The following is an 11603-nucleotide window of genomic DNA, read 5'->3' on the forward strand; positions in this document are numbered from 1 at the left end:
TCCTTAAAGAATGCAAGAATAAAAAAGGTTCAAGGTGAAAGCCATGTGCATGGGAATGGTGGGTAAACCATTGTATGATTAGAATGACAACTTTCTACATAGTGGACAATATGATATTTTCCCATTTTTTGTCAAGTAACATGCTAAGAAGAAGAGAAAAAACAAAGATGCATGCACTTGAGAAGCAAAAGCAATTCAAAGTGTTAACAAAGATGTTATCAGAACAATGATGATGGAACACATTACTCTTGCAATACATTCATCGTGTCCTCCTAGTTTGCCCAAGGATGTATTCATTCAATGGAATAATTCTAGGCCATATCAAATTCCCAGAGATTAGGAAGGAATTCATTGATACATGCAAGTCTAATGGGTTCAACATCCAAATGATATTTCAACCAGCACAATAACCTAATCTAAATGTGCTAGACCTAGGTTTGTTCAGAGTTATACAATTGGTCATTGTAGTATCATTCTTTTTCCTAAGACATTGGATGAGCTTATCCAAAACGTGCAAGAAACATTTGATAGTTTTGATCCTCTTATCAACAAATATACATGGATTACACTGCAGACATGTATGAAGGAGATACTAAAGAAGAAAGGAAGAAACAACTACAAGATACCTCACATAGGTAGGGCAAAGCCAAAAAAATTAAGGCTATTGTTAGAGCAGATACTAGTGGAAAGGGGACTTGTCAATGAAGTAATGAACTATTTGAACACAATGTTCATTCCAGCATGAGAAGGCGAAGTAGAAGAGGCTCACATGGAGGTCGATGCAAATTAGGAGGACATAAACCAAGGCAAGGAACAAGCCATAGACTACAATAAATAACCCAATCAGAAGAAACACACTTTTGGTAAATATTGTACTTTCAAAGTTCTACATAGTTAAGTGTTGGTTATTTATTTTTTTTTGTACACAACTTAAAATTATTTAAGGCAGTCATGTAGTAGGCCATAGTTTAATTGGGACTCAATATGTAATCTTTTGAATGCAATCTTTTGCATGGACAGGGTTATAATTGACTTATGACTTCGAACATTACGAATGCAAAAATTCATCAGAAAGGGTTATGTGTTTATGTCAAACAGATAGCAAAAGTGTTACCTCAATCACACATCTTTGAACCAAATATGTGGGAGCAAAAAAACTTAAGCTTCATATTTTATATGAATACCTTCTTCATTTTGGTTTTTTTTTCATTAACACACATAGAAAATGGTAGGGACTCAACACCATAAGCTAACACAACAGTCACACCACATACACATGAGTCAATGAACACAGGGACTTCATTTAAAATTGTTTAAGTCACCATTGTCAATAAGTCAACTTTGGAGGTGAAGCACAACAAAGGCACTCTAGTCTAGAAATAAAATAAAAGGAACTCAAATAGACTAACACAAGTGTACTTATTCAATCAAATCATCAAATAACTTCATCATTCATCCATCACTCATTCCCCTACTAAGAAACAATATTGTGTTGTTAGCAGCCACTGCATAAAAAACACATTAACTATGCAAAACCAACAACAACAATCAGACAATGCAACCAACAACAACATCAACTAGCACAATAATGTTGACAAACTAGAACCATCAACAACAACTTACATCATATGATAGGGACTCCATGGTCATAACATGGGTAAAAAAATGTTTTGAAGAATGTCACAACCAACAACACAACAAAATCCAAATAATTCTTTAAAAAAGAACAGATTTGGAATTAAAATTAGGGTTTGAGAATAGTTACGTCGCAAAATCATGTCTTAAGGGGGTAAAATTCAGGATAGTTCGCCTAAAAGTAAGCAAGTAACCATCATCAAAGTCACTTACTTCAACAGGAGGTCCAACACGCACGCGCTCCCCACCCCCTGAAGGAACATCAGCAGAAGGAACATCAACTGGTTCACCTGGAGCAACCACAGGTCCCACCAAAGCAGGAGGTGGTTCAACAACCATCGCAATAGGTGGCTCCGGGTAAGCAACCTCAAGGGACTTCGATTTTTTGCCTAGATCTGTAGATAAAATTAAACCTCAAGAACAACAACCAAAGCACCCACCGGAGTAAGATCTACCGGCACAGCCTCCTCCTTCGCCTGATGTAACTCAACAGGCTCCTCCTTCACTGGATCTCCACTTCAGGCTTTTCTTCCTCCTCATCGCCTGATATATATATATATATATATATATATATATATATATATATATATATATATATATATATATATATATATATATGGACCGAGTTATAATTAGAACCTCTTGTATAATAGGAACTAGGAACTAATGTATACCGTTAGATCTAAACGAGATCAACGACTAAGATTTAGTCGCGCGTGTTTTCCGTGAAACTATTGATAAACTCGTTCTTCCCTATTCCATAAACATAAGCCAGTTTCTCTCTCCCTCAAGAACCTATGGAGTACTGCAATTTCTCTCCAAATCTAGCTTCTAAGATCTATAATTACAACCCGAATTTTCAGTCCAAATTTAGGTATGATTTCAATTTAACGTTTTGAATTCCTTCTCTTTGATTTTTTTTTTTTCAATTTAAGGCTCGATTTTTTTTTTGAAGAAATTAAAGGCTCGACTCTGATAATTTTTGCTCGAAATTTTGGCAAATTCATTTCTATTCATTTCCCGAATGTTGGTATTTGTTTTTCACTAATTTGTGCTTAATGTCATCAAATTTTAAGCAAATTCAAGTGAATGCACACTAATTGTTCGACAAATGCGCCACTGAATCCTTTTATTTTATCACTTTTAAATGTAGATAGAAACAAAGTAAAAGTAAATTAATTATATATTAAAGTAAATCGAAAGACTGAAATTATGATATCACATCATTTTCTTCCTCATTTCTATGTCATGGGTCTATGTTGTTACTTTGTTATTAGGAACTTATATTTGTTGGATTTGTCTGGTCTTAATTTCTACTTTGTTGTTAGTTAACCTTGTTGTTGTATATGGGTGCTTAAAGTATGTTATAATTGCTTTTGGAGCTAGTATGTATGTTCAATGTGTTGTGTTTTGATAATGTTTAGGCTTGGATTAATGGGAGTATTATCTCTAATACATAGGTGTAGTAGTGATTATTTATTGGCCATTGAAATTATAACAAATTTGGTTTATCATCATGGAAGACTATGTTATGCTAATGTTTATCATGCAGAGAATGGGTAGACGTAGAATGAGAATGGCATGGGAAGGTTCTTCCATCAAGAGTCATGTGAGGGCTAGAAAAGTGGGGAGGAGCGATGGCTGAGCCTCCTCGTTTTTTTGCTCATGTGGGTGGAGAAAAGTAGTGCTATAATGCAATGCAATTAATGTGGTTAATGCTAAAAACATGAAGGTTGCAGGGACTTTTCAAATTTTCACCCTCTATAATGATTGTTTGCATGGTTGGGAATTATTGTAGCTACATTTTTGGGATAGCTAGAGAGTAGTTTTAATGGGCAGCTACTGGGAGCTCTTGGGTACAACCTGTAGCTAGTAGAGTTTGTGTCAAATCAGATGCAGCGATTTTCGAAGGTAGGGGGTTAGCTTAGGTGCCGCAATTAGTGATGAACGAGGGAATATTATGGCTGTTATGGTTCCAAAAATAAATGCAGAGTTGGTGGTTGTCATAGGAGAATCCTTGGCTGCAAGAATGAGAATGGTGCTTCTTGGAAGAATAGGCTGTCAACCTGTCAATGTATGGAGTTCGAGTCATCCGTTGTGAATTTATATCATAGGTTTTCATTAAACCTTTTGTTCTCACTACTAGCAATTGTCATATTTCATAGAATAGTCATAATCCTAATTAGTAAATAGTGATCTCTAAAGTAAATAAAAAAGAATATAAAGTAAATAAAAAAAGACTTTAAGCTAAACCTATTAGCTCAAGTGGTAGAGCACTATGCGGATGCATAGAGGTGTAGATTCGATTCCTACATAAGTTATCTCTAAAATATATAATACACGCTAAAGTAACTCAAATTTTCGCAAAAGTAAATAAAAATAGCAATAAAGCAAATTAAATTAGCTTTAAAAAAATCAGAATTTAAAAACAAGTTGTGTAGTAGCAGGAAGAGTGTTCCCAAATACCATTATGTATAATTTTGTAGTAAGAAAGAGAAAGAGAGAGATAAACTTGTTACACATGCCATCTCAGATCATACTTTGAAGTCATCCTCTAATATTCTCAAAAGTAGATACAAAATACTAAAAAGTAAATCGAAATACTCTAAAATATATATATATATATATATATATATATATATATATATATATATATACCTCAAAAGTAGAGTAAATAATTTTATCTAAATAATAAATCTAGGTGGGAATCGAACAATGATCTACCTATTGAGGTAGTAGGCTATCTAGTGTATATTAAAAAAAAAAATAATAATAAAAAAAAAATCAAAGTAAACAAAAATAACTCAAAAGTAAATATAAAATTACCAAAAGTAAATGGAAAAGAAGGTAGAAAAAACTTCAAGTGCATATGTATATTGATATTTTTTTTATAATAGTTAAAATTGATAAATGACCATAGAAATAGAGTCATTTACTTTTATATCGCTCTAAAAATGAATACTACTCAACTAAGACAAAACTAAATATATGAGTTAAGGTTAGAGTAAAGGTTTTTTAATTAAAAGTAAACAAAACAGTGCAAAAAGTAAATAATCATATCTTTTTTGGTAGAAATTTGATTAAACAATAATAGATAATACACCTACGTGGGATTCGAACCCACATCCTTTGCACATTTGCGCAATGTTATTATTCTTATCAATCTATTTAATAGTACCACTTGTACATAAGAAATCAGTCATGCATTCAAAGCAAGGTAGTAGGCTAGTTTATATAAAACATTCGTAATAAAGAAAAATTACTCAAAAGTACACCAAACAATCTCAAAAGTAAATGAAAATAACTATAAAGTAAATTTACTGGGGGTTTACCAATTTATTAATCAACAATATGCAATCCTAGAGAAACAACCTTATGGATCCACATTGCAAGATTACCACATTATATATTTCTCAAAAAGCATCGGTCACACCGTCACAGATATCCAAATGTAGATCATACAAGAAATCAACTAAAAACAATTATCCATGAGAAAGAAACTAATAGTTGAGTGACTCTCTAAAGACAAGATTAACCAAACCTTTATAAAAACAAAGGTGAAGAGTGATGATTGTTACCTCATTAATGTAAGTCTCACAACCTTTCCTGGTTTTGTGGCACAATTTGATGAGCACACATTTGATGAGCACAAGTGATTCTAAGAATTGGCCGTTCTTTGCTTCACTTTTAGGAAAACCACCAAATTTTAAATTTTAGCCTACCTTCACCCTTTTGCCTTAACGTTACAACCTTGGGGAAAGACCTTTTGACCTAAATCGTTGAGTCATTCATCGGTGGAGAGGAATGTGAGTTTTAGGAATAGAGAGAGGGGATGCAAAAGTCAAGATGTCGAGTAGCCTAAAAATTCTCTTTTTCCGGTTCCTTCGTGGAATCAATGGGATGCTCATTAGAGGTCGATTTGAAGCTATTAGGAAGAACGCGGTAAGATCGTTTGGGATGAAAGTGGATTGTGAAAGCTAGTTCCTATGCTTAGCATATTTATGTTTCAATCAACCTTGGGTATCTTGGAACGTGCACTCCCTTACTTGTTTAGAAAGATTTGCATCCACTTGTGCATGTACATTTGCAAAAAGTCTTTTCATGAACATTTGTTTGCTTTTCTTGTATTTTGTTTTCTTCTTCATGCTTTGCCTTGTTTGTATTATTGTGAGAGTTATGGGTCAAACTCTTAGGATACCCTTACGAGACCTCACTCGTCCTCATAGGCGACTTTGGGGTTTAAAGGGCTTGTTGTAGCTAAAAACAACCGTGATTCCTACGAAAGTGAGTTAGTGTATATTCTCATCTCGGCTCTTCTCTAGTTTGTTTTAATAAGCTCGTCATTTTCACTCCCTTGGTTTTGTTTTGCTCGAGGACGAGCAAAAGGTAAGCTTGGGGGTATTTGATGTGTGTCATAAATGGCACACGTTTGATGAGCATTTAGGTCATTTCTATTCTCTTTTCATAGCTTTCATGCTTAATAAGTGCTTAGTTTTATGCTTTGTTGCTTAGTTTTACCTTTCTTCTCTTATTTTGTAGCTTTTGTGCTTTTCGTTGGTTTTCTAGTCTTTTCTTCTTTATTTGCTCTATTTTCGTGGTTGTAGGTATTGGAAGAGGTTCGGGTCGTGATTTTGGTGATCCACTATGGTGGAAGAAGCTTTAGGATCAAGTTCATGGAGTTTGGGAAGCTCAAGATGCAAAGAAGTGGAAGTTCCAAGTCTTGGTTCTTCTATTGTGCTCCTTTCAAAGGAAGTGTGTGCCCTCAATATTAAGCCTTAGCTACTGCCTTCCTTGTCCTCCATCACCATCATAAATCATGTGTGCACCCCTTGAGCTTGAAGAGTTGAAGATTCGAAGAAACCCAGCTGAGTGCGGCCGCACGCGCAGAATGTGCGGGCGCACACGAGGGATGTGCGGCCGCACACCATGGTTGTGCGGGCGCACAACATGGTTGTGCGGGCGCACATCCCCTGTTGTGTGGCCGCACCAACGTGGGTCTTTTCCGATCGGATTTTGACGATTTTCTCTCTCTTCTTATACCTATTTGAACCCAATTTTTGTAAGATGTTTTCACAATAGAATTAGATCATATTCTTAGCTTAGTTGAGAGCTTCTCTCTCTAGATTTAGGGGTTAGTTTTAGGAGTAGATTTTAGAGAGAGAAAGTGAAGAATTTCAATGGTGATTGAGAGATTGAAGATCCAATGGTGACAATTGTATTGGAGATCTACTCTATTATCAATGAGCATTTCTAAACTCTATCTCATTTATTGTTTTGTTTAGTATTCATGTTTAGATTGTTTGATTTTGATTAGAATTTGATGATTTGATGATTGATGTTTGATTAGAGTAATTGTTCTTCTTTAATTGTAGATTCTTTGATTGTTGATTACTTTAGTTGATTGTTAAATTGATGATGTTGCTAGAGTAGTTGTTTGGTTAGGGATTTGGTGAAGCTTGTATAATGTAATGAATTGATGTAGATTGGGGATTTTGATGGAGTTGATGATGTGATTAAATTGGTTAATTGATTATGTGCATGTGTGTGTTTGATTTAGGCTTGATCACCCTTGTTATTCACACTAGATTGCATTGCAAGTTCACATTGATACGGACCATTGATTTGTGGCTTGCATTTACACGATTGAGGTGTCTTGTGATGTTTCCTAGCTAGAGTTTATCGTAGTTGACGCTAGTTAGACCTCTAGGAGAATAGCTTGATATGCTCTTTTGGTTGCATAATTGATCTTCCCTCACATTGCTTGACTTAGTCAACTTCCTAAACCAATTTGCATTGTTCATTGCTATTATAAGTGAATCCTAATCCCTAGCATTTTATTTGCTTGATTTCTTTGTCTTGGTAGTTGTTAGTATCTTCTTTTACCCTTCGTTTTCGACCTAGCTTAGGCACATAATTGAAAGCACTTAGACATTACCGTTCCTTTGGGTTCGACCCTTGACTTACCTCTATACTTGTATTTAGGTTTGTTGAGTGTTTATAAATTTTGTTTGGCTTAGGAGGATTAGTCCAACGACCTAGTTTTCCCCACGTCAAAATGGCGCCGTTGCCGGGGAACGGTGTCTATGTTTGAGTGTTTTTGATTGCTTGAGTCTAGGTCTTTGTGTATACTTTTCTTTTATTTTGTTTTTGTTTCCTTTGTAAAAATGGCATGTCTATCCTTTTCTCAACATGATGATGAGCCTTTTTGTGAATATTTCAATAGACTTAAGGAATTTCTTGACTATAATTGTTGTAGTCTTTGGGAAGCTTGTGAGATTTGCTATCATGGTTTGAATGAGCAAACTAGGGATATAGGTGAAGGAATGCATAATGGTGATTTTAGAGCATTTTCTATTGAAGATGCTTGGAAATTTTATGTTTGGTTTGCTTGGGAAGTCTATAACAAGGGTAAACGTGCTTCCATTTTTGATGTGCTATGTGTTAATTCTTTCAATGCTAGCATGATTTACCATGATGTGTCACATGACCCCATAGTTAAACCTTGAACAAATGCTTCCAATTCTATTTCCTCTTTTGTTCATGATAATGTGTTGCATGTTCAAGCTAGCAAATCTCATACATTTGAAAATGCTCCCAACCCCCTATTTGATGAAAATGCTCATGTTTGTAATGATGATGATCCCACCTTTGGTTGTACTTCTTCTTCTCTTGTTGACCCTCAATCTCCTACCCCTTTTGAGTCTCTTATTGCTACCTTGGAAACTCAAATTAGGCATGTTGAGCTTCGTGAAGATCTTGGGCCTACAAAAGAGTCGACTCTTAATTGTTTAAGAAGTCAATTGGAGATGATGAAAAAGAATGAGGAGCGTCTTGAGGAGGGAAGAAGGAGAAATGAAGAGCTAGGAAGCCAATTGTCATCCTTGATGCTTATATGTGAAAGTTACAAATCTAATGTGTGTGTTGAGGGTGATGATGGTAATTTCGAGCAACCAAGAGTGTGTAAGGATCTTATTGTTGAGCATAGGAGTGAAGGAGAGAGAGTCGAGAGTGATGATGAGTTTGATAAAATTTTAAGTCTAGACATCTCTTCCTTTGTTGATTGTGATGAGTTTCAAATGTATGAATGTGACTCTTCTATCCATGAGTATTTGGACTCGTTTGAGGTTATGACAATTATGTTTGTTGAGTGCATAGGGAATAGCCATAGCCTTTTAAGAAAGTTCATTGATGATGCTTCATGGGAGAGAGATGATTTTGAAATTAATTTGCCTCCATTCATGCATGGTTTTGAGACTCTAGGCTTTAAGGAAGTTGAGGGAGCTATTGTTCATGAAGGTAATGGAGGAGATTATGTGGTTCCTCTTGGGAGTTTGATGTTTGAGGGAGATGGTAATCATGAGCGTTCTTCTTTTGAGGATTCTATGATTGATTTTCATGCCCTCATTGGTGATGTGAGACCTTGTGTTGAGGGAGTAGCTAACTCTTTGCCTTTTTCTCATCCCCCTTTCTCTCAAAAGTTCAATCACATCCCCTATTGCCCTATTTTTCTCCCTTCCTTTATTGGTAAGCCTATTGGGGGTCCTTATGTCTATGAAGATTTGAATGTGGCTCATTTGTCTCCAATTTGGGAAAAGGGTGACGATGCCGCCCAAAAATATTTTGAGGAGAGTTTGCCTTCTTTTTCCTTTTCTTTTTATTTTTCTTTTTCTTCTTATTTTGTTGAGTTTTCTTTTGATTCTTCTTCCTTCCCTTGGCATCTCTCTCCTCATAGGTGTGCACTTTGCTTGTTGCATGCCTTATTTTTGTCATGTGCACACTTACTTTCTTATGAAATGTGTAGTAGTGCATTTGACAAGCTCTTGCGATCGTTGCAATATTATTTTACTAGAGCGGTCAAGCTTGGACCTTAAGCAAGCCTTTCTTGGGAAGTAACCCATGTTTTAGATTAGATTTTCCTTTTCTTTTTAGAATAGATTTTCTCTCATGGAAATGTTTGTGTGCCTTTTGCTAGGTACATGACTTGATATACTTTGGTGCTTCGATTTGGATCAAGAATCAAGGAAGGTTGACTCCTATTTTTACTAGCACATGGAAACAAGGTTCAATTCTTGAGAAATTAGCTATGAAAGGTTTAATTGGGTCATTTGCGGGTATTTACACCCACCTAATATCCGGTAATATCCTTCCTTGCTCTTTCTCTAGTGGATGATGCCATGTTGGACATATGTTGGATTGTTGGATTGATCTCCTTGTTTTCCCCTCCCATGGATTATATGATTTATGTTTGAGTGTATTGTCTCATTCAAGCTTGGGGGAGGGTATTCTATCATGTTTGGTGGGATTTTGATTCATATATGCTTTGCACCTTTGTATATGCTTTTCCATGTTTCTCTTATTTTGAAAAACTCCAAAAAGATTTTCCTTTCTATCAAGGCAAATTTGCAATGTGTTTTGTTTTGTTCTTGCTTTGGACATAATAACATTTGGACTTGTATAATTGAATGCATTTCTTCCTAAATGGTAATGGTGTGCACGGTTTGAGATTACGCTTGGTTGATTCTAGGATAAAGCATGCTAAGGTAGTTGGTTAGAACTAGTGGGAACATGAAGCCGGATTCTACTTGTTTGTGGCCCGTTTGGTAGTTGCTTCCTATAGTCGATTTGACACCAATAGTGAGTTTTTGCTACAACCATGTGAGTTCTATGTTTTTCAAGCCTTCTACCTTACTTGTATGAGCGGCATGGATCCTTGACTTCTTGCAAACCTAATCTTGAAACTTGACTCATAGATCTTGAATCCGAGACCGAACAATTTAGGGAGGACAAAGGCACCTTTTTCGGGGTGGTATTTTTTTCATTTTTAGGATAGTTTTATTCATTTTCTTTATTTTTGGGTTTACATTTGCCTTCTTGCAACCATTTGAGCCTTATACCTTCTTTTCAAGCCACATCTTTAGATATTTGGCCTTTTGTTTCATTTTCTTTCTTTTCTTGGTTTTTGTGAAGCAATTGATCATATTTGATGGAGTTTGTGGTGGAGAAGTTGAAATGTTTGGTTCTAATGATAGCAAGATTGTGTGATTTCTTCCTTGTGAATAATGGCAAATGAGTATGAGTAAAAGCCGTCCTACATTATAAAAGGCATGGACAAATAAGTGCAAAATCGAAAAAGCCGTCCAAAGTTAAAAGAGGCGAGGACAAAGCACTATTAAAAAATAAATGAAAAAAAAAGAGAAAAATGAAAAATTCAAAAATATTTTGATGTGAGTTTTCTCCCTTTTTGAGAATTGAGGACAATGCTCCATTTAAGCTTGGGGGGAAGCGTTCTCACGCTTTTTGTGTATATGTTTGTGATTTATAGCTTTGAATAAGCTTGGGGGTGTTAGTTTGTTTTTGTTTGGTGACTACTTGATTGTGATTCTAAGAATTGGCCGTTCTTTGCTTCACTTTTAGGAAAACCACCAAATTTTAAATTTTAGCCTACCTTCACCCTTTTGCCTTAACGTTACAACCTTGGGGAAAGACCTTTTGACCTAAATCGTTGAGTCATTCATCGGTGGAGAGGAATGTGAGTTTTAGGAATAGAGAGAGGGGATGCAAAAGTCAAGATGTCGAGTAGCCTAAAAATTCTCTTTTTCCGGTTCCTTCGTGGAATCAATGGGATGCTCATTAGAGGTCGATTTGAAGCTATTAGGAAGAACGCGGTAAGATCGTTTGGGATGAAAGTGGATTGTGAAAGCTAGTTCCTATGCTTAGCATATTTATGTTTCAATCAACCTTGGGTATCTTGGAACGTGCACTCCCTTACTTGTTTAGAAAGATTTGCATCCACTTGTGCATGTACATTTGCAAAAAGTCCTTTCATGAACATTTGTTTGCTTTTCTTGTATTTTGTTTTCTTCTTCATGCTTTGCCTTGTTTGTATTATTGTGAGAGTTATGGGTCAAACTCTTAGGATACCCTTACGAGACCTCACTCGTCCTCATAGGCGACTTTGGGGTTTAAAG

Source organism: Chenopodium album, chromosome 10 (genome assembly GCF_948465745.1).
Source record: "Chenopodium album chromosome 10, dcCheAlbu1.1, whole genome shotgun sequence".
Classification (NCBI taxonomy): domain Eukaryota; kingdom Viridiplantae; phylum Streptophyta; class Magnoliopsida; order Caryophyllales; family Amaranthaceae; genus Chenopodium; species Chenopodium album.